Genomic DNA, 25723 nt, shown 5'->3' on the forward strand with positions numbered 1-25723 from the left:
AGTTTGGACCAAATTGGTTGACCCGTTCAAGAAACATAGTGCATACCATTTTAGTGACATTTTTTAATTATTGGGGGAAGTACCGGAAGCAGTGGACCGGTATTGCCCATCTTCAAACTGAAACTGAAGTTTGGACAAAATATGACGAAGGCCAAATTTTGGACCAAATCGGTTGAGTTCGATTTAGCCTTTCGGGCTGTTTTCTCAAGAAGTATGGACTTGCCCCTAAAAAACTTTTACCGTCTTAATTGAGGCAGCAAATGCAAGCTGCTTCAGCAAAAATCAAAGCGATTCGGAAGCAGGTCTTAAAGTGAATTTATCCGAAATTTTGTGTGATAGGTACCCGAAGGTGTGGACAAATAAAGTCCATATTCGAGCCAACCAAATCGGTCACTCCCTTCAAGAGTTATTGTGCGCACAATTTTTCCGAGCTTTTTGAACATTTGTGGGGGAGGTACCTGAAGGAGTGTACCGATATGGCTTATCTTCTAATTTAAGCTATGTTTGGACAAAATAATACGATGGCCAAATTTTGGACCGAATCGGCAGATCCGTTCGAGATTTATCTTGCGCTCCAACCACTACACACTGTATTATAGGGCTTTTTTGCACCTTTCAGGCTATTTTCTCATGAAGTATGGACTTGCTCCTGATGAAACTTGTACCGTCGTAAGTGGGGCAGTGAATACAAGTTGTTGAAACAAAAATCAAAGCGATTCGAGAGCAGGTCCTAATCTGTACTTACGCGAAATTTTGTGTGGGACGTACCGGAAGGTGTGGACCGATTTAGTATATATTGGAACCTCATTTAAGTCTGGTAGAAATTTTACGATGTTCAAAGTTTGGATCAAATCGGTTCCTCCCTCCAAGAGTTATGGTGCGCACAAGTTTTCCGAATATTTCGAACTTTTGTGTGGGAGGTATCGAAAGGAGTTATAGCCGATATAGCCCATTTTAGAACTTAAACTAAGTTTGAACAAAATATAACGAAAGCCAAATTTTGGACCGAATCGGTTGATCCATTCGAGAGTTATCGTGCGTTCCAGCCAAACAGATAGACGGATGGACATGGCTAAATCAATTATTTCGATGAGGCCAATTTTGCCCGTATGAAAGTGTATATACCCTCGTTAGCATAAATTCTGAGGGTATAAAAATACATATTAATTATTTTGATTCAGTTCCCTTTAAGTCATTTGGTATAAAAGCCAGATAGGTGAAAACTTTAGTATCTCCCTAAAAGAAATGTTTACGAGTGAAAAGCTTATGCACAGTGGTAGTGGTGTAGTGTATCACATAGTCGGCCTAGTCCCGACTATAGCCTTTGCTGACTTATTAAAGACTTTCTCTACTTGTATTCTCCATCGAAGCCTTCCAGTTCTGCTTGCACTGACATGAGGTACAACCTACATTCATGATCAACGATATTGGTCCATGGTAGAACAATATAAGGTAATAGCAATACCCAGCTGACTTATTTTTTTTAATTTCCAATAATTTATAGACATTTCCTTATTTTGTTTACATGTTGAGTTGTATTTGTTGTAGTATTTACTTTAACTTCTTTGTTCTACCATGTATTGCCCGTAGATTTTTCGTTTCCTTATAACATGTTTCAACACAAGTCATTCGTTCTAAATATAGTTGGACTCACATGAAACTTTGCATAATGGTAGTAGATACAAAGCAATTGTTCGCACAACACCACATTAAGGTGTTTACAAAAATTTCCCACATAAAAACAGCATATTTTCATAACGAAAGCTTTTAATATTTGCACAACAAACAACTAAACGAATTACTTACCATATACGAATTGTTCGCACTGTTCGAACACATGTACGGAAATGTTTGAGCGTTTTACGCTTAATTTGAGTGTTTTGTTGCTGCCTTTTTTTGTTTTCATCGTTTCTGTTTTAGGGGTTAAAACGTGGTCAGATACATTTTTATCTGAGGCAAAACTTTTTTCTGTGATGTTAATGTTTTTGCTGCTTTCGTTGTTGTTATTACAGTTTCGAATTTTCATCAAACAAACAAAATTTTGCCTAGCAAGAGAATTTGATCCATGTTGATGTGGATTTCAGTCAGTGTTGGTCATTCATAGCGGGGTGTTGGACATCTTTCAGCAGTGGTAGCAGCAACAAAAGCTTAAAACAAAACAAACAAAAAACAATTGTTAACAAATAAATTGAAATTGAAAAAAAAAATAAAAGGAAAACAATAACTAAAAAGTGTAATATAACAAACAGTCGTTGATATTGTATTCACAAAACAAAAAACAATTGCTGAAAAAGTAATTTAATTTTGTATAGAAATTAACTTCAAATATAAAAAAAAAACCTTTTCCTTGTTGTGGATTACATTCAAACTTCAAAGTTTGCTGTTTAGTTATTTGCTACTTCTTGGAAAACTTCTTTGTCTCAAGTAAGTATTCCAATTTAGTTTTACAAGTCCCCACCCATATTTTTCTGGTACTTATGTAAGCAAGCCACCATCTCTCCTGTATTCAGACAATGTTTTGTTATCCTTGGGATTTTTTTGTGTTTCTTCGGGCATAAAATATTTATGCTTGTCAGTGTCTAGCCATCAAAAGTTGTGTGCCTTTCTTTTGGGAACAGATAAGGATATGGGTATGCGTGTGTATGTACATTCATATGTATCTAAATACATACATGTGTATGTATGTATGTATGTCTGTATGTATGTAGTCATATCCCTAGCAAAAATGAATTCCTAAGAATTTCGTCATATATAAAGAAATCGATATTCGCTGAAATTGTATTTTTTACATTTGTTAACAATGACTTAATACAGCCACTTGCCCACATTTGCCATATCAAAGTGACAGACAGACTGCTGTTTGTTTATCAAACATCAACACCTGTCGACAGCATTGATGGCAGTAATTGATGGAGGGTGGGTAATTGGAAAAATGCAAATTAAAATGTATTAAGAGGTGATTTTGTGATTAATGTGTGATAATCACTCCAGTTAGTAAACATATTGGGATACATGGACGTTAGTTAGAACACATGTGTTTTTATCTGCAGGTAGAATAGGTTTTATTCATATTCCATATAATCAAAGGATATAATGGGTAAAGTATTTTAATTTTGGTGTACTTACGAAACGACCTTGCCGTCTATTAAATACCCTCAGCTTATGACTCTACAAAAAAATAACAGGACTGGTTGACCTGGACGTTATATGAATAGACCCATAATTAAACCAGTAAGGAAAGGATCATAGTCGGGCGGGCCGACTACATGACACCCTACACCACTGTGAATATGTAAAATATAGGAGATATATGTATATCAATTTAAAGTGAGTTCTATATAATATAGTACACTTATTACTAGACAAAATGCTATCACACATTCCAAAGTTCATCAAAATTGGCAGATATACGGTGTTTGGTGCAGCAAATACGTGAAATCGGACGAAAATATATATGGGAGCTATATCCAAATCTGAACCGATTTCGATATAATTTGGCACATTTATTTTTATACCGAATTCAGTCACACAAACCAATATTTCATCAAATTCGGTCGTATGTAGCGTGTTTTGTGCTGCAAATATGTCAAATCGGCCGAAAATATATATGGGAGGTATATCCAAATCTGAACCGATTTCGACATTATTTGCCACATTTATCTATAGACCGAATTCCATCACGCATGCCAAATTTCATCAAAATCAAATACCTCAAATCGGCCGAAAATATATATGGGAGCTATATCCAAATCTGAACCGATTTTCACCAAAAGCAATAGTGTTCTTCCGACGGCTAAAAAAATGATCTTGCCCAATTTTCAGCCAAATCGGACAACAAATGCAAATGTACGTTGCGAACGGACGGACATGCATAAATCGACTCAGAAAGTGATTGTATGCATATCCCTAGAAGGAACTATGGGTCTATCTCTTTTCCTTATGCATGTTACATACAAATGCACTAACACATAAGAAAGTATCCCTCAGCTTCGCCGCAGAGATATAACCTCAGCCTCGGACCTAAGTATAGAAAAGTAATAAGCACAATACTTCTGATATCCTATAACGAGGGTTTCGTCTAAGGCTGAGGTGAGCTCAGTCGCAGCCAGGGTCAACTCAAGGACCCACGAAACCTTAAGTGAAAACACGAGTGATGACAATTCAATTCTTTATTATCACCCTTTGGTGCTTAATTAATGATTAACATGTGGATACTTATGGGAAATATGCAATTATGTATGGTGGTTATTCGTCTCAGCTGGAGGAACCTTACTGTGGGCTAGTAGTCAATCGTCTTCGGGCGACACGAGAAAGAGTGTTGTTGGTAAAGTTGTAGTTGTAGCGCTGGTGGCAGGTGTTGGCTTGATCGTACCCAGAAGTAGTGGTCGTTACGTTGATGCTCGCCTGTTACTCGGCTTGGGGTAGTCGTGTTGAAGCGACTCGGGTTGATGTTACTCGTCTTGGTGTAGTCGTGTTGAAGCGACTCGGGTTGATGTTACTCGGCTTGGTGTAGTCGTGTTGAAGCGACTCGGGCTGATGTCTTCGGGTTGATGATACTCGGCTTAGTGCAGTCGTGTTGAAGCGACTCGGCTTGTTATATTTGGCTTGGTGTAGTCGTGTTGAAGCGACTCGGGTTGATGTTACTCGGCTTGGTGTGGTAGTTTTGAAGCGACTCGGGCTGATGTCTTCGGGTTGATGATACTCGGCTTAGTGTAGTCGTGTTGGAGCAACTCGTGCCGATGTCTTCGTGTTGAAGTTACTTCACTTGGCGTAGTCGTGTTGGAGCGACTCGGGTTGATAATCCTCGGCTAGGTGAAGTCGTGTGGTGACCCTCGGCTCTGGATTCGGCTGTGGTAGTCGGGTTAGTGGTTATCGTTGGGGCCCTTTGGTTTAGTCAGCCTGGAACGAGAAGACGATCGTATTCAGAGGGAAGCGAACGAATCGCGGAAGCGAACGAATCACGGAAGCGAACGAGTTGCGGAAGCGAACGAGTCGCGGAAGCGAACGAATCGCAGTGTATACAAAAGAAGCGAACGAGTCGCAGGAAGCTTCGTTTATTTTGTTTTCCAGGCGACTGCGGACACTGCCACACGTCAACTTCGTGTATCCTCGGTTAACTCCAGCACTTCACGACTTCTGGTGTCCAAAACCGAAATACTTATGTGGGTAGCAAAAGGAAGCGAATGAGAATTATATTTACACACTGTGGAAATGATTCTCATTTATATGCACCGAAGTAAAATAATTCCATTACATCGAGTGTTATGACTGAGGGTATTTTATGAAGATTGCAGGGTATGTATTGACCAATGGTAAATTCATAGATGGCGGGACTCGTAGAAATATGCACATTAAGGTGGGGCATATAATGAGGTGGGTTAACAACAAAATAAAATATTGTTAAGGAAAAGAAATAAATGTAATGGTCACGTTACAATCCATAGGGGTTTTTTTAGTTTTTGGTGTAAATTTCTCGGGAAGTATGGACTTGGCTCCAAAAGAAAAATTGTACCGTCTTTACTAGGGCCGCATAAAATGTTAAAAAAAAAACAAGCAAGAACGGCGTTAAGTTCGACCATGCCGAACTTGTTATACCCTCCACCACGAGTTGTATGGAAGTAACATCGACCAATTAGTTTCCTTTCGTTTATGAAGAACACCAAATATCAAATTTCAGCAATTTCGGTAAAACAATGTGTATAACCTCCAAAATATCGAAATCGGGAGGTACCGTTCTAAGGGAGCTATATCAAAACATCGATCTATACCTACAAATTTCTGGCGGAGGATTTTTAGACTTAAATAAGACTAAATACCAAATTTCCGATATTTCAGTAAGATAATGTGGCTAAGACCTTCATAATACCGAAAAGCAAGAGGTACGCTTCTATGGGGGATATAGGAAGACGTGGAACAATACTGATAATTCTTTTCTGGAGCATTTTATAACTCCATGGAAGACTATATAACAAATTTCAGTCTCTCGGTGAGATATTGATTTTATCGAATCGTGGACATATAGCGACGAATTTTAGCAATTTCGGTGGGTAGTTGAGGGCAGTACCACAACACTTCTGGGGGATAGCTTTATACCACCAACGAAGTCTAAATACACAATTTCAGCCATTTCGGTGGGTTATTGTGGCCACAACCTTAACATGCCGAAAATCGGGAGGTACTGTTCTATGGGGGTTATATGAAGGCGTGGACCCATACTGACGAATTTCAGTCGAAAAGGTTTTTATCTCCAACGTTGCCTAAAAACCAAATTTCAGCAATTTCGGTGGGTTGTTGTGGCAACATATGAAGGCGTCGACCCATACTGACGAATTTCAGTTGAAAAGGTTTTTACCTCCAACGTTGACTAAAAACCAAATTTCAGCAATTTCGGTGGGTTGTTGTGACAACAACCTTCAAAATATCGAAAATCGGGAGGTACCGTTCTATGGGGGCTAAATGAAGGACATGTACCGACAAATTTCTGTGGGTTATTGTTGCCTCAACCTTCAAAATACCGAAAATCGGGAGGTACCGTTCTATGGGGGCTATATAAAGGCGTGGACCTGTACTGACAAATTTCTGGGTGAAGGTTTTGTACCAGCAACGAAGTCTAAATACCAAATTTCAGCCATTTCGGTTGATTATTGAGCCCACAACCTTCATAATACCGAAAATCGGGAGGCACCGTTCTATGGGGGTTATATGAAGGCGTGGATCCATACTGACGAATTCAGTCGAAAAGGTTTTTACCTCCAACGTAGACTAAATACCTTATGTCAGCCATTTCGGTGGGTGGTTGTGGCAACAACCTTTAAAATACCGAAAATCGGGAGGTACCGATCTATGGGGGCTAAATAAAGGCGTTGACCTTTACCGACAAATTTCTGGGAGAAAGGCTTATACCACCAACATAGACTAAATACCAAATCTCAGCCATTTCGGTGACCACAACCTTCAAAATACCGAAATACCGTTCTATGGGGGGCTATATTATGGCGTAGACCTGTACCGACAAACTTCTAAGGGAATGTTTCGTACCACCAACGAATTCTAAATACCAAATTTCAGCCATTTCGGTTGATTATTGAGTCCACAACCTTCAAAATACCGAAAATCGGTAGGTACCGTTCTATGGGGGCTATATGAGGGCGTGGACCTATACCGACGAATTTCAGTCGAAAAGATTTTTACCTCCAACGTAGACTAGATACCAAATTTCAGCCAATTCGGTGGGTTGCTGTGGTCACAACATTCAAAATACCGAAAATCGGAGGCACCATTCTATCATTTCGGCGTGACAATGATGCTAAAACCTTCAAAATATCGGAGGTACCGTCCTATGGGGGCTATATAAAAGCGTGGATCTATACTGCCAAGTTTCATGTCGAAAGTGGTATACCCCAAATGAAGACTAAATAGCAAATTTGAGCCATTTCAGTGGATTTTTGTGGTCACAACCTTCAAAATACCAAAAATCGGGAGGTACCGTTCTATGGGGGCAATATGAAGACGTGGACCTATATCGACAAATTTCTGGGGGAAAGTTGTATACCCCAAAGTAGACAAAGTACCAAATTACAGCCATTTCGGAGTGATAATGAGACTGAAACTTTCAAAATACCGAAAATCGGGGGTACCGCTCTATGGGGGCTATATAAAAAAGTGGACCGATATAGCCCATTTGCAATACCATATATTCTGGGAGTAATATAAACTTGTATACCAAATTACAAAGCTCTAATATAAAAACTGCGAGCTGTATCTTGATTTAAACAGACGGACGGACATACGGAGGGACATACGGACGGACGGACATGGTTATATCGACTTAGAATTTTACGCTGACCAAGAACATACTTTATATGGTCTCCACTGAATATTTCGATCTGTTACAAACGGAATGACAAATTTAATTATACCCTCCATATTATGGTTGAGGGTATAGCAGTAAGAAAAACATTAAGGTCGGGCGGAGTCGACTATGTGATATCCAACATCAACACGATTTCAATATAATTTGGTGAAATTTTTTCTAGACCAAATTGCGTTACATTTTCCAAATTCTAGTTTGATTTCGGTGAAATTCTCAAAATCCCATCAAAATTTGACAAAATTTGCGAGTTTGGTGCACCAAATACTTCAAATCGGGTGAAAATATATATGGAAGCTATATCCGGATTTGAACCGATTTTCAGCAAAAACAATAGCGTTCTTCCTATGGCTAAAAAAATGATCTTCACCAATTTTCAGCTGGATCGGACAATAAATGCAATATGTACTTTGGTCAAAAAAATAGACAGACGGACGGACATGCATAAATCGACTCGGGTTTATCTCGTTTTCTTTTGCATGTTACATACAAGTGCACAAAGACATAATACCCCTTATCACAGTGTGGTGTAGGGTATAAAAACGATCGTAGACGAGTCCTCAAACTGCACGCTTTCAAAACTTTGTGTGGGAGGTACACAAGAAGGAGGTCCGATTTAGTCAATATTCGGATATAATCGGAGTTAGTAAGAAATAATGCAAAGTAGAACCTTTGAACCAAACAGAGAGAGAGAGAGAGAGAGAAACAGGTCTATTCGAGGGGTTTAGTTGGTGGCGGCCGGTTTTTTTGAGCACTTGGACTATTATCTCAGGAAGTATGGATTTGCCCCCGAAAAAAATACGACTTCGTAAAAGGGTCCGCAAGAACAACTTGCAAAAAGAAAATCAAAACGATCCGAGAGGAGCTGTTAAACTTCACATTTTTACAAATTTTGTGTGGGAATTACACGAAGCAGTATACCGATTTAGTCCATATTCAACCCTGATCTATGCCGGGAAGTAATATTCGAGAGTTATCGTGCTCATCATTTTAGCTAAAATTGTTAAACTTTTGTTGGAGGGTTGGTACCGACATGACCTCTCTTCGAATTTAACATAAGTTTGGACAAATTATTACGATACCCAAAATTTGAACTAAATTGGTTGCTCCATTCGAGAGTTATCATGCTCACCAGCAGTCAGACAGACGGACGGTTCGCATGTTTGGACGAAACCCATTTCAGGCAATTTGTAAACCAATTCAGCCATGTCTGTCCATCTTTCCGTCTGGCTAGCTGCTGCGCACGATTGCAATCCTTAGCCTATAGGAATTTAGACGGTTGAACCAACCCAAGCGCAGTCTGGTTTTTCGTCGCATCTGGTGCTTCTCAGCTGCGATAAATGATGGATGTACTCCTAAGACCCCTTTCATACGATAGTTTTTTATGTCATCTACGACTGTCCGAATGCTATTCAAACCTGTTTGATAGGCCTGATGATCTAGGGGTTCTCTTTTGTAAAGTTCGACCTCTCTTTCTAGATCATTAAAATCCCTCCTAATATGCCAGTGTGAGGGGGCTTCTATCCACCATATGGTGATTACGATGGCCCTCACGGTAATACCGGAACAAGTACTGCAACGAGAGTATACCATTGCGTTGCTGTACTGGAAGAATCTTTGTCTCCTCATGTAGATGGTCCACTTAAGACATGAAGAGGAACCCTGTTACTGTGTTCAGGTCATTATTCTCACAGGTTTGAATTTACCATCGCGTTGCGCTTATATTCGCGGACCACACTGGTGACGCATTGCTTACCACAGACCGAACTATAGCGTTATATGTGATCAACAAAGTTTCTTTGACTGCACCCCAAGTACTAAGCTTGTCTTAGATAGCTATAGTATGCGCGGGCGAACTTAACATGCTGTCGAATGTGACCCCTAGAATCTTGGTATAAATCTTTGTCTCCTTCTGTAGATGATCCACATGAAGTCAGTCCATCATTCCGACAGGTTTAAATATTTTTCTATCTATTTTATGGCGGATATTTGCATATTTCTCTCGGGGGAAAAGCTGGTAAGATCATTTAAATTCGAGGTCAGTCTTTCAAAGTGACATCACGCAGGTACCAAAGATCACCAGAGAATCATCCCCATACGTTACGATCTCAATGCCATCTGGAGGAGGTGCAATACAGAAAAGTAAAGGTTAAACAGTTCCATAGATATCACCCACCCATCTTGGAGAACTCCCTTGACAGTATCAAATGATTTTGATAAGTCGATAACCACCAACACTGTCCTATCGCACGGCTTGTTCTGTCTGGTTGAGTCCACAACTAATATGCGTGGAGATGGCGAGCAGTACTGTTGTCGTGATGTACTCCTTACCGAGCCCATCGGTAACTGGAAAGCTATTTATGACGCTCAGGAGGAGTAAAATCTCTTTGCTACGGGCACCAAAAGGGAAATCGTTCTATGCGTTTCACCTTTGATGGCAACTCAGCCCAGTATCCCCATTTCCCATACTTCGGGCACGATGTTGGTGGCTAGCGACGGTTGAGAACTTTGGTGAGATACTCAACTCCCGGCTCATTGAGCATTACAATGGGGAGTCCATCAGGGCCCAATGCTTGGTATGATTTAGAGTTCCTGATAGCATACAAAACATACAGAAGATCTTTATGAGCGATTCTATCAAAAGGAAACCATTAGGATGTCTCCTATCCTAATTGGTAATCTATACATAGAAGACCTTTAGTAGGTCATTTATCCATAGAAGACTTTTGGGAGGTGATTTATCCAAATAAAGCCTCTGGGAAATCATATATCCATAGAAGACCTTTAGGAGGTGCTCGACAAACTGTTAATTAAAATAAATTGCGCATATCTTCGGATCAGTTAGCGTAACGACGCCAAACTTGAATGAGGTCCTATATTCCTCCTTCTCAGCGACTTAACTGTTGCCCATAATTCACTTAATTCGGCTAGAATGTTGCAACTCTTCAGATTTAACCATTTGCTCAGCTTATGTCCAGCGATCATCCTGTTAACATCCAGTGTCAGCTCCCTGACTTTGAGGTCACTGAGGTTGGCTCGACACTCATTTGTCAAACCCGCCGCCTCTGCTGGGAAATTTCGTCTCACTTCGGATGTTCGACCAGAAAGTACAAACGGGCGGCTGCGACAGTGATGTAGTCTCGGAACGTCCTCCCAGCTACTCGAACATTAGAAGGGTTGGCAGATCTCTGTATCGGTGATTAGTGAACTCTCTGAAACAAGGCAATTACCTTTCCTGTGATTGATGAAAGTGCAGAGTTCATAAGTGAACGAAAGCGGGCGGTTTGCTGATTAAGCCGTATATCTGGCTGGTCCAAGCGCTGCAGCTAGTAATATGTGTTTTTTTCCAAATTTAGGTCGAGTTTGAGATGGGCCATATCAATCCTCTCTTCGGGTTCTTGCTGTGTGGGGTTTAAAACGTCTGATTTTACATATGCTAACTGCCCATTTGGTTCATGTCTCGTATAGTTTTGAGTTTTGAAAATTGTATAGCAGGTTGTCCTCACAGCCTTTATTACGATATATATGTTCGGCGCAAGTCCGTACTTTCTGATATAATTAACATAAAGTTGTAAAAACCTAGGGCTACCAACCAAAATGTTTGATGCGCAAAATAACAATCGAAGGGATTATCGGATTTGGTACAAACTTTGCACGTCGTAAAATGTCTTCCAGACTTACAATAAACACGGTGTGCCTTAACTAATTTTATATGGAAGGTGCTTACACCTGGGAAGTTTTTGCAGATTCTGAAACTACAATGCTCATAGATGAGAAATATCAAGAAACAAAAATAATCGCCGGAGGGATTTTCAAATAAATCGCGATTTAAGTTCACATTTTTAGGGGTTCTTTAAGTTTTTACAATTTTGCTTGGAAACCGCGAGTCCTATTTAAATGGGCCTAAAGAATTTGAATTTTGTAGCTGTGAAAATTATCCACAAGATTGACCTTTACGATATCTTCGTAGATTTCACCGTTTTTGAGATATAGAAGTTCAAATGGAGACAAAGCACTGACTGTATCGCCTACTTATCATTGCATTATATCATTACTGCAATTTCCCATTGCTCATCTATGAGCATTGTAGTTTCAGAATCTGCAAAAACTTCCCAGGTGTAAGCACCTTCCATTTAAATTTGGTTAAGGCACACCGTGTAAATTGAATTGAAGATGGACTATATCTGTACACTCCTTTCTGTATCTCCCCCACAAATGTTCAAACATGTTGACTTAAGCGCAGGGTAAGACCTGCTTTAACATTAATTTCTGACAGTTCTCGAAGTTCTTACTACAACAGCATAAATTTTTTGGTGAAGTCCATACATCTCGAGATAAAGTCATATTTATAGCCTCAGCCTTTAGGCTAACGACCAAAATCTGTCTCATTGAAATAAGACAGCAAGTCTTATGAATTACACGCAGAGAAAAAATATTTGTCGCTGTTGTTGGAACAAAAATATCTATTTTTGCTCCAAAAAATTATTTGTTCTGTTCAAGCATTGTAATCCAAATCCACAAAATGGCATCTTTTGCTCCAAACATAGAAAACAAAAACAACTTGCGAATTTCCGCAATATGGTAAAAAATCATTAACAATACTAATGGTAGGAACTATCATAATCTAGAATTTTTACAAAAACTATTGTCAGCCCTGAAAATGTGTTACTGAAATTTTTGATTTGAGTGTATATACTTCTCATATACACTTTCGACATAAATTTGATATAAATATCGCGTATAATATTACGAGCATTGATGAACACAATACATGCTTTGCTGCTTTAACTGACAACAAAGACAAACACAGCTACTCCATTGCGCTCATCAAAGCACCCACCACAACATAAGGAATAACTAAAACCCATAACAAACATGAAAAGGAAACCCAAATTACGACCAACTTTTGAGATTGTGCCGGTATAACTCAACCATCAAAACACAAAGAAGAGAATGAAACAAAACAGAAACAAATAAAAACAAAAATCTCATTGAAAAATATTGTCCAGTTGACAAAAACTATTTTTGGATTTAACAAAAACAATTGTTGAAATTGACAAAAACGATTTTTGGATTCACAATACTACATACTGAATCTAACAATATCTTTACAATACATATTTTGCTCTATTGTTGGATCAATCATATTTTTTCTCTGCGTGTAAGACAGCAAGTATGTTTGGGCAAAATCCGTTTTAGACAATTTGGAGTCGATTTAGCCTGTCCGCCTGTTTGTCGGTCTGTTTAGCTGGAGGGTACGATAACTCTCGAACGGATCAACCGATTCATTCCAAAATTTAGAATTCGAATTCGAGGACCACACCGGTCCACTCCTTCCGGTAACTCCCCCGCAAAAGTTCGAAACTTTTTGCTAAAATACGAATACACGATTGGAACACTGGATTGGTAATTCCCGAGTTGTTCCATACCTTGCACATAGTAATATTTCTAATAGAAATATATTAGGTACGAATATGGACTATATTAATTCACTACTTCGAGTACCTCCCACACAAAATTTCGGAAAAGTGTAGTTGAAAACTTCCTCTCGAATCTTGCAACAAGTTGTACTCAAGGCCTCTATACGGTGGTAAGAGTTTTTTTGAGGAGCAATTCCATAATTTCTGAGAAAATGACCCGACCCGGCAATCATGAGTAGTAGCTGGTGCGTACGACTACTCTCGAGCCGGATACTCCGTTAGCCCAAACTTTACATATCGTATTATTTGTACGAAAATTAGATGAAATAGGGAGATGGTGCTTATCGGTCATTCCCTCCGATACCTCCCCTACAAAAGTTCGAAAATACTCGCTATAATGTTAGCGCAATATCTCTTAAACGGAGCTGGCTGGAGCGCACGATAACTCTCAAACAGATTCGGTCTAAAATTGTACCTTCGTAATATGTTGTCCAAACTTAGTTTATGTTCCAAGATGGGTCAATCGTTCCACTCTTTAAAGTAGCTGCCACAAAGTTTAAAACTTTTGTCTAAAATATTACGCACGATAACTGACGAAGACAGTAACGGATTTGTTCCGCTTTGATTTTTTCTATTCACTGTCCCCATTACTACGATACAAGTTTTTTAAGGGGTAAGTCCATACTTCCTGGCTGGTGCACACGACAACTTTCGAAACAATCCTACGGCAGTGGGTTCTTTCGTACCGGATTGACCCGGAACCATAGTGTTTCGGCCAGCGGCTGCCAACCCAGCATTAAACCTATGCTTCTACGTAGTTTTAAATACTGCTACAACAACAACAACTTTCGAAATTGATACTAGGTTGTTCTAAACCGTGTATATCATGATATTTCTTCATATCCAAACTTTGGATCTCATACTGTTTTGTCCATCACAAAAGTTCAAAATTTTTGTCTACGTGGAGTTCAAAGTCTGTTAGAGGATCATTTGAACATTTGTAGCGAAGTTACTCCTTGCCAAATGTAATGATTTGCGGGCGCGCTATCTGTCGAAAGGAATGACTCTCACAATAAGATCTATTTCCAATATAGACACTGTGTTCCATTCCGTAAGGCACCCCCTCCGCAACATGTTGAGCTTTAATCCAAATCCATATTTTTGTCGGCAAGTTCATTCGTCCAAAAAGGGCCACAAAATTCTGAAAATTGCCTGAATACAAAAAACGGTGTGCCTTAACTAAATTTAAATGAAAGGTGCTTACACCTGGGAAGTTTTTGCGGTTTCTGAAACTACAATGTTCATAGATGAGAAAAATAAAAAAAAAAAAATCGCCGGAGGGTTTTTCAGATAAATCGCCGTCAACGTCCACATTTTTAGAGATTTTTATGTTTTCGCGATTTTGCTTGTAGTGTCAGAAATCCCAAAAACTTCTCAGGTGTAAGTACCTTTCATTTAAATTTAGTTAAGACGCACACTGATAATTTTTGGGGAAAAAGACTGCTGTTGTGTAGCCGGTATTCGATCTGTCCATAAATGGAAGACTGTTCCAGAAAGTTGTTGGCTGATATCTTTGCTAAATTATTGTGGTCAATTGTTTTCTTGAATTTTGAACGGTTTAGTATCTATGGAGCAGGGACCGAGAAAAGAGGATAAAAATAGTATTTGATTTGCTATTTTGACCATTAAGAACCGTTTCTACAGAGTTCATATATTCTAGAAAGTTGTTTACTAAGATCTAAGGTACATTTTTCCAGTTGGCTGTTTGCTTCAATTTTGATCGGTTTGATATCTGTAGATTAAAATCCGAGAAAAAATGAAAATGGAATTTTGACCATGAAGGTGAGGTTGAATGGATTTTATGTGTTCACAATTATTATTCTTTAAGACGAGAGCTACAACTTTTCGTCTACGAGTAAACCCGAATTTTTAGCGGTTTAGAAGGTATGTGCCTGACAAAATGATCCCTTTTGACATCAAGGCCTCAGGTCTTTGGGGGCCAATAACCGCGAAAGTTGAAGTGATAGGGAAAAACGCCGGGACACGTATCTTCTTATTTCTGGTCTTCTACAACGCTGCGGTGTCAGAATATGGTCAATAATTTTCGTGTCGCACAGTGTTATTATTCGATCACTCGATAAATTAAACTCACAATTTCTAGACCGATATTGCAGAGTTAAATTTCGATTAAATGAAAAGGCGATTGATGATTTCAATGTCCGTTCTCGGACGATGTCTATGAACCATTATGCAATGTTAATGGAGATTAACAGAGAAAATATGGGCTGTTAAAACACCTTGTTTTAAAATTAATATATTTTTTAGACGTAAGGATTAAAAGATTTGTGTTGGTTTTCTCATATTGGATTTACTTTTTTCCTTACGTAACATGCTAAGGTTATATCTATGTCGACAAAGTCGACTTATACTTTTTTTACTTGTTTTTATGTGAATTATAATTTCCAGTTACATTCATACAAAATATTATGACAAATATTATTCTTTATTGTTGAAGGTCGTACACTTGTTATTTTTTGTCCGTTTTAGCTACTAAACCACTCCAACACCTGTAATTTTCTTTGGTTCAACACAATTGAATTTATCGATTTGATGGTGAACATTCAAAGTAATTGCCGCCCAAGCAAGAGTGCTTCTCTGTCCCAAACGAAAAAAATACGCTTTTATTCAGCGAATCGATTTCCTTTGTAGTTTGCCTTGTAAGGTTTATTGAATTGAATCAGCGCTGTTGGTTTGTCCTTAATAAAAAAATAAACGATGGGTGGTAGAGTGGCGCTACCTTTGGCATTGAAAGTTATTTCTTTTCTAATTCGCTTAAAGAAAAGCAGGTGATTTGGAATTTATGACATGCCAAAATGTTTAAACAAATTATTTTCAATTTTAGTGCCTCATAAGTCATTAAGGCAACATTAGCCATAAGATATCAAAAATAAAGCTCTGTTAAATTTAAATTGTGTGTGGGATTTAAATGCAAACCCTTAGACAATAGCTTCAATTTAAATACAAAAATCCCCTGAGCTCTAAATCGCACCTGTGTCTGCCGCTCTGAGCAAATAACGAAAGGGCACAAAAAATAAAATTCGAAATTGACATTGAGCGAAGTAATTAATTAGAGTGAATGCGCACACAAATCTTACTATTCGCAAAATGAACATCTGCTAATTATTTGCATTTTATTTGAAATGTAAACATTACGAGCGTTTTCAAGCTCCAAAGTTGAAAGGGTATACTGTTGTACTATTACTGCAGTGTTCTACAAACAGATGCATGAGCAATTTCACTTATTAAATGAAATTACAAATAAAAACTGAAACTTGTTTAAAACTTTAAAAACCGTTTAAAACAATACATTTATAAGGGTGATGTACAATAAAAGTTTTTCACCATATGAACAGGGCTATATTAATTAAATCTAGCCTAGAATAATGTGTAATATGTATAATCTTGCTAATGGTATTAGCTCGTATATTTATATTTCAAATTGGCATAAATGTGAAAGGTTATACTAAAGGTATGTCTTTTCATATACATACATATGTATGTATGTGTATTTGTGGACTCACACACATCTGCTTGCATATACCTGTCATGTCCTGAATATTAAAAACAGTCATTTATGACAGGCAGTAGGAAGTTGTTTAAATTTTGTTTATGGCCCTGAGTTGTTGTAATGCCAATATGTAACTGTTTTTCGTTTACATAGTTACGCTCTGACTGTATCCGAACAGAAAATAAATATTTACTAATGGGAAAATTACTTAGTTGCGGTTTTGTATGAGCATTTTATTTTATATGACGACATAATTTAATAATAGTAAATAATAATGATGATAATGTGAACAGCAGGTGATGGATATATGCATGTATGTACATACATATATAGTTTATATTGAAACAAATAAAACAAACTAATTCGTGATGAATGCACCGCCATAATGTCAGATAAAGCCACCCATTATTTGCTTATAAAGGTTTTAAGGTAAATAAAACAAGTAAAAAAGTATCAATCGGCTTTGGTATATCCTCAGCCTGTGTGTTGTGCAACTTTTATATATGGACAGATCGAATACCGGCTATACAACCAAAATCCTTTTCCCCTAAATTATAGGCTATTTAGATATGACTTCACAGGCCGGATTTAGCGCATTATAAGGTTTTATTTGCTAAATCCGGCCACAAAGTGATTCGATATCAGGTCTTAAAGTGAACTTATCCGAAATTTTGTGTGGGAGTTACCGGATGGAGTGTACAAATATCGTACATATTTGAACCTGATCTATATCTGGAAGATATATTAGGATGTGTAAAGTATAGACCAATTTGGCCACTCCCTTCAAAAGTTACAGTACGAACAATTTTTCCGAACATTTTTGAACTTTTGTTGGGGAGGTACCTGATGGAGTGGACCGATATGCCTTATCTTCAAACTTAAACAATGTTTGGAAAAAATATTACTAAGGCCAAATTTTGGACCGAATCGGCAGATCCGTTCGAGAGTTATTTTGCGCTCCAACCACTCACATGGTGTCATAGGGGTTTTTGGCACTTTTCAGGCTATTTTTTCAGGAAGTATGGACTTGCCCCTGATGAAACTTGTATCGTCGTATGGAGGGCAGTGAATACAAGTTGCTAAAACAAAAATCAAAGCGTTTCGAGAGATGGCCCTAAACGGAACTTTTCCGAAATTGTGTGTGGGACGTATCCGAAGGAGCTTAAAGGCTGAGGCTATAAAAATCTCTACGCTTCCAAAAAAGTATCAATAGTGGCAGCACTTTTTACGAGTGAGGTTTTATAGATTAAGTTAGAATATGCACCGTATTGGCCGCAGGAAGTCCTCGCGGCCCTTATTTTGGCGGTATATTTTTTTTCGGAAGAAAGCTTACACACAGAAAAAAGGTCTCTCTAACATATGTCCCAAACATATTTTGCAAGAAACATATATTTGTTTGCAAACAGTCCCAAACATAACATATGTTTGGGTCCTGCAAATAAAAATATGTTTGGGTGCAAACAAATTACATGTTTGGGTGAAAACAAATTATATGTTTGGATACAAACAAATTATATGTTTGGATGCAGACAAATTATATGTTTGGGTGCAAACAAATACAAACCCAAAAGCCACAAAAAAACAAACACATGCACCAGTGGGCGCTTTCTGAGAGCAAGGGAGAGTAAATATCAATGTGAAACACATTGAAATGTATGCTCACTTGCTCTCAGCAAGCGCTTACTGGCTATCTCTAACATATACACACATTTATAACTGGTGGTGTTTTATTGAAAAGCATAGAAAAAAAGCAAAATCACAACAGACACGTAGGTACATAATAATAAAAGAAAAAACTGAATATAATAATTTATAAAAAGTCGCACTTATAAAAAGAAAAAAATTATATAGAAACATCGTTCAACGCTTCTCCTTAGTTGTGAAATAAAACACATTTTCTTCAAAGTTCAAATCATCAGCGGGAAATCAGCATCGATCAATCGAATGATTATATAATGTAATAAATAGGTACATCCATATTTCAAATATCGTCACCATAAATGCCCGAAGATGTAACCCACAAAACTAAAACTTTACAGGAGAAGCAAAAAAACGTTATAAAATTAAAAACTGTTCTACGGAATATTAAACTTATGAAGGCGAGTATATGTGATATTATCGATCATATACGAAGGGGAATAAATATTGAAACCAAAACCGCTGAATTGCTTAGTTTTGAGATCCTCCGATATGTATATGAAAAATATATTGATGTAATTACCAATATTAAATGCGATTTCTTCCTTGTCCTATAAAATAGTTCCATTCGCCTTTTTGATTCAATTATACTGTGCAACAAAATGGAGGTGAAAGTCTGGGGCACGGAAAATTCCTCTTGGGGAAGAAAGGCCTTGGTGAGTGTATTAAGAACCCCGAAGGACAGATCGGCCTTGAGTCGAACTTCCGCGTTATGGCGTGATGAAGTTTTTGCTAGAGACCCTGTAAGCCATCAGGAATTAGCGTTATATATAACCCCCTGTTTTTGTACAATTTTTTTTTTCTTCTCACACGAATTGTCAAATTTTGTAGATCGATTTACTCGCCTTAGCGCAAATGTAGAGCTATATATGGAACTCATCTACAAAAAATTAAGTCTGTATGTCATCTGTGGGCTGAGCTGTGGATGCCTAAATTATTACGAATATAGACGAACGAACAAAAATAAGTTACAAAAACTGGGGGTTAATTTACTAAAAAGCATCATTTCTGTAAGAAAAGACAAAACACTGGTTTAGTCACTCACTTTACCGTCTTTACTCAACGATTGTCTCTAGAACACTGAAGAAAAAAGACCAACATAATTAATACAATTTTTATACCCTCCATCATAGGGGGTATATTAAGTTTGTCATTCCGTTTGTAACTACTTGAAATAATCATTGTAGACCCACAGACTATACATATTCTTGATCAGCGTGCAATTCTACATCGATTTAGCCCTGCCCCCGAGCGGTTTGACGTAGGTGGATGAAATAAAAATCTATTATATGTACGTAGGACTTTTGGTATTGAAAGCGTGCAATGTAGGTCCACGTTTTCGTATAGCCCCCATACAAAATGACGCATGACGCGTCGTCCTTTTAAGGAAATTTTAAGATATTTCTCCCATTTTACCACCGAATTGGTTGTTATTAAGTAATTTGTGTCTCCAGAGTCTAAAAAAAAATTATACCAAAGTTTGTTTATATAAGTCCACGTTTTCGTATAGCCCTCATATAACGCCCAATATAAAGTACGCGTCATTTAAAGATATTTTGAATGTATTAGTCCCATTTGACCGCAGAATCGGTTGTAACTTTGTATTTTGTGTTTCCAGAGGCTAAGAAACATTTATACCATAAAATGTTTGTCTAGGTCCACGTTTTGATATAGCCCCCATAAGACGATATCTCCCGATTTTCGGTATTTTGAAGGCTTTAGCCTTATTATCACACCGAAATGGCTGAAATTTGGTATTTAGTCTTCGTTGGGGGTATAAAACATTCCCCCAGAAACTTGTAGGTATGGATCCCATAGAACGGTACCTCCCAATTTTCGATATTTTGAAGGTTGTGGTCTCATTAATCAACCGAAATGGCTGAAATTTGGTATTTGGTCTTCATTTGGGGTATTAAACGTTCCATATGAAATTTGTTGGTATAGGTCCACGCCTTTGTATAGCCCCCATAGAACTTACCTCCCGATTTTCTGTGTTTTGAAGGTTGTGGCCTCTGTGTTTTTGATATTTGGTATTTAATCTTCGTTGGGGGTATCAAATTTTCCCCCAGAAACTTGTCGGTACAGGTCCAGGCCTTAGTATACCCCCATAGAACGGCAATTCCCTATTTTCCGTATTTTTAAATGTTTTAGCCATATTATATATATATGATATTTCGTCCTCCTTTGGGATGCCAAACTTTCTCCCAGAAATGTATCGGTCCACGTTTTGATGTACACTCCATGGAACGGTCATCCCAACTTTCGGTATTTTGAAGGGTTAAGCTTCATTATACCACCGTAATGGCTAAAAGTTGGAACGGCACCGCCGATTTTCTGTATTTTGAAGGTTTAGCCTCATTATTCCAGCGCAGTGTCTGAAATTTGATATTTAGTCTTTTTCTGGGCTACAAAAATTTCCCTCATATTAAAGAGTAATATAAATAGCTATTTTTGTTTACGTTACTTTGTAATGGGGTACATAATGACTAATGGATTCTAATTTTTTTTATAGCCCCCATAGAAAGGTTCCTCGCAATTTTCGGTATTTTGAAAATTTTAGCCACATTATTCAACTGCAATAACTGAAATTTGCTATTTAGTCTTCGCTGGAGTTACGAAACTTTCCTCCAGAAATTTATCGGTACAGGTCAACGTTTTATACAGCCTCCATAGAACGGTGTTGTTAACTATCCACATCCAGAATATCCAGTTTTAGTCTAGTCGGTGTTGCCCAATTTTATGTTTTTCACTCAAAATTGTAAATATTGATCCTTGTTTTGGAAAGAACAAAATGTCGCCCATTTGTCCTGTTTTGAAGGATTTTTATCAGTTGATATATATGTACAACTCCTGCAATAAAAGAAAGATTTTAGGCAATAGGCAAAATGTTCAAATAAAAATAATATCAGCTTGAGCCAGGCTGGGGTTCGAACCCACGTCCTTGAAAAACACTTGGAAAAAAATGTTGTCACGGCGTGTTAGTGTTCAGAACCAAACTCATAACTTCCAAAGGCTACGCTAAGCGTTTGTCATGAAAGCCATACAAAGATTTGAACAAAAAATTCAACTTTGTAAAAAAAAACAAATAAAACAAACACAATCGATGTGTCTGAGGAGCCTTCCAAAACCAAAGGCGAAACATGTCATGTCACACAGTGGTGGTTGTGTGGGTTCGTATCGTCGGCTTTCCTTTTTCAAAAAGCATATTGGTCAGTAAGCTCGTCTCTAACGAGAAATTAATTAAAAAGAGTTTAGTACTTTCATAAACGAAATTAAACTAATTGTTCCTATTCACTTCAATACAGTTCGTGGTGGAGGGTATACAAAGTTCGGCCCGGCCGAACTTAACGCTTTTCTTACTTGTTTCTTTCCTCCTCTCTTGCTACGTTAGTTAACAACAAAGCACGAAACACACTTGTTTTACGCATACACATCACAAAACTTCTGCGTCTTCTATTACAGGTATCGGCACCAATACAAACGCATGGTTTGCGGTGTCACGCATACGACTCTCTCTCGCTCTCTCCATAAACACCGTGTGTGTTAATACATTGCTAAAATTAAAAATCATTGAAATAAGCGACAACAGAACCTTCTTTACTGGCTTCTGAACGAAGACTGAGTGGTGGTTGTTTTGTTGTTATTCTCATCAAGGGCACGTGTGCCCCTTTTTGGCGGATGCTGCTCTATTACACCAGCATCCGGCAAAAATGGGCACACGTGCCCTTGATGAGAATAACAACAGAACAACCACCCCTTAGTCTTCGTTCAGAAGATAATGAAGAAGGTTTTATTGTCGCTTGTTTCAATGATTTTTTAATTTTAGCAATGTATTAACACAAACGCTGTTTATGGAGAGAGCGAGAGAGAGTCGTATGCGTGACACCGCAAACAATGCGTTTGTATTAGTGCCGATACCTGTATTACACCATGCATACAGCTCTTTATTATAAACCAGCATTCCGCAGCTGCGAGAGCCCTGTTGTTACTCTCTTTGACAAAAATCCTCTCTACCCATAAACAATATGTTCTAACATAAAAAATATGTTGGTACCCAAACATATAAAATTGAGATATGTTACAAAATGTTGCAAACATATATTTGTTTGGACACAAACAAATTATGTTTGGATCCAAACATATTTCTAACATATATTTTTCTGCTTGTACCTCCACAAATAATTATTTTAAAGTTGTAAAAAACATACGGCCACCAGAAAATGTGGGTGGTACCCAAGATAAATCTCGAAGGGTTTACCTGAATTCAGCCCCCTCAATTTCTAGCCGAAGGTCTGGTTCATACGGGTTAAATTTTGACGTTCTTGGACGATGGACACAAAAGTACATAGAATTTGAATTTAAAATATTTTATAGGAGCATGTACTAAAAGTTTTGAGTTTGCTTCATTTCTTTATGTCTATATTGGCAAAAGGAGAATGATGATCATCCTGATCCCCTGATATTTAGATAAAAGTTTTGATACTTGTTAACCCTCCACCAAAGTATGGAGGGTAAATTAAGTTTTTTTCTGTTTGTAACGAATTGGAATAATCATTTGAGACATCTGTCGGTCTGCTGTAATCACTACATGTTATTTGACACATAAGGTTCCCAGTGGTCTATAAACTTTTCCATTAAAAATTGTCAGCATAGGTCCATGTTTTGGTATATCCCCCATATAATAGTACCTCCCGATTTTCATTATGTTGAGAATATTTGCTACATTTATCGAACTACTTGTAATATGACATTTTAGGTTCCTAGTGGCTACAAAACTTCTCCATTAAAAATTGTCAACACAGGTCCATGTTTTTGTCCCATATAAGTCCCATATAACAATACCTCTCGCTTTTCGGTATTTTGTGGATTTTATCTACATTTTTTGACCGAACTAACTGCAATTTTACAAAACTTCTCCATCAAAAATTATCAACATAGGTCCATATTTTGATATAGCCCCCATATAAAGATTTTTAAGGATTTAGCTACATGTTTTGGCCGAACTATCCACACGCAGAGAAAAAAATATGTTTGATCCAACAATATTCCAAGAGCAAAATATGTATTGTTAACATATTGTTGGATTCCTCATGTAGTATTGTAAATCCAAGAATAGTTTGTGTCAACTGAACAATATTTCTCTCTTTTCTTCGAAAATTTGTTTCTCTTCTCTCGCTATTCGATGCCGTGTTGAAAAAACAATTTTGGTGAGTTGTGGTGTGTTTGTATGACATGCTGCCTTTACCTTTGTTTTTGTGTGTATGTACTTGTGAGACTCTTGCTTTTATTTGTTTCTGTTTTGTTTCATTCTTCTTTCCTTTTCATGTTTGTTATGGTGTTTAATAATTCCTTATGTTGTGGTGGGTTCTTGTGGCTTTTTGTTTGTCTTTGTTGTCAGCCAATGCAGCAAACCATGTATTGTGTTCATCAATGATTGCAATATTATACGCGACATTTATATCCAAGTTATGCGAAAAGTGTATATGAGAAGTATATGCACTCAAATCAAAAATTTCTGGGCTGGTTTTCTGTATTGACAATACTTTTTGTAAACAAAATTAGATTATGATAGTTCCTACAATCGGTATTGTTAACGATTTTAACAATATTGCGGAAATTCGAAAGTTGTTTTTGTTTTCTATGTTTGGAACAAAAGATGGTATTTTTGGATTTGGATTACAATGTTTGAGCAAAACAAATACATTTTTGGAACCAAAACATATATTTTTGTTCCAACAAAAGCGACAAATATTTTTTCTCTGCGTGCAGCTATTTGTAGTTTTGGTTCGTAGTGGTCACAAAACTTCCCGACCAACGATTTACAACAAATGTCCACATTTCAGTAAAGCCCCCATATAAAGGTACCGCCCTATTGAAGACATTTTTAAATACATTTTCTAACATCATTTAGGTAATTGACTATCCATGGTCAAAATACTTCTCCAGCTAAAAGTATGGAAAGAAAACTTATTATAACATTTTGGTTCAGTATATTTTTTGGTGAAGGGTATAAAAAGTTCGGTTCTTGTTTTCAATTTTGACATTATAATAACTAACGCAGACTTCATATAAAATGATCCAGGTAGGAAAATCTTAACAGCCGTTGATGCATATTTCCGTTAATTATAGCAACAAAATTTTTCTTCATACTCTCCAAAGAAAATGGTGTATGCTTAATGCCATCGGAGGTATATTCTTCAATCCTTTTTGTGATTTTTTCTTGAAACTCATTTTTTTGTATGTCATAATATTAAATGGCTTTTTTGCGAATATCAGTCAAGCTGTAGTCGTTTTGGCAGCATCGTTTACGTTATGATTTATGTTTTGGGGATTACCTCAAAGTCGTAAATTTTCTCCAAGGCAAGCTAAGCTATCGAAGAAAAAGCCTTTGTAACAGAAAATGATGATGATGGTACGACATCATAATATAGCCATCTACAATGTATTTTCATATTTTCTTCCTGCGCATTTTATTCATCACCATCATCACAAGCATGATTATTATTATCATTGTAACTGATGTATGAACGACATTATTATCATCTTCGTCGCAAAAAAAAAAGAAAAACAAAACAAAAAAAATCATAATAAATGATTGTTTCCCGTCAAGGCAAACAAGAATGACAAACGAAAATCTACCCTAGGCCAACGTGCCCTGAAAGAATTACTTGCATGCATATACATATATAGCCCATTACAATATATATAAGTGTAGCTAAAATGAAACATTAACTCGTACACCCTATATATTATAGGGAAATGGAAACGGAAACAAAATACATACATATGTTGTCGTAAACATAGCATTATGTAGTACTTGATTACAATGCGAAAAAAACAAAAACAATTTCAAAATTCCCTCAAAAATTGTATATTGATTTGATTTGCGATACAAATATAGCTAACTGTGTATTCATGAATTTTAGAAACGCGGGAAACCTCTACTCACCTGATTTTCGAGTAGGTCAACCCCTACGTCACCTATCAAAAGAATGGTTAAAACTAAAACTAGACAGTTTTCTCCTCATATATGTATGAGTATGTGGCCAAATAAATATTCTATATACCACAAATGTCTTAAAAAATTGATATAACTTATAAACCACAAAAATATTGCAGTCACGTAGTTTGTCATTACAATGCGACTGTAATTTTGTGAGAGAGACA

At 37.3% G+C, this 25723-nt stretch overlaps 1 protein-coding gene across 2 annotated transcripts in view; it reads left to right on the plus strand.

Annotated features, from left to right (window-relative positions):
• The first annotated feature begins 2048 nt into the window (after positions 1-2048).
• The window catches only part of LOC141389780 (uridine phosphorylase 1-like), a 111580-nt gene continuing 87905 nt past the window's right edge, over positions 2049-25723 (plus strand). Inside the window, exon 1 of one of the 2 annotated variants that reach the window (XR_012409174.1) lies at positions 2049-2424. The gene's annotated coding sequence lies outside the window, so the exon portion shown is untranslated. The remainder of the gene's footprint in view (positions 2425-25723) is intronic. The other variant, XM_073961836.1, reaches the window with a different exon arrangement.

Source organism: Musca autumnalis, unplaced genomic scaffold, assembly GCF_047663935.1.
Source record: "Musca autumnalis isolate F117 unplaced genomic scaffold, ASM4766393v1 scaffold_1, whole genome shotgun sequence".
Classification (NCBI taxonomy): domain Eukaryota; kingdom Metazoa; phylum Arthropoda; class Insecta; order Diptera; family Muscidae; genus Musca; species Musca autumnalis.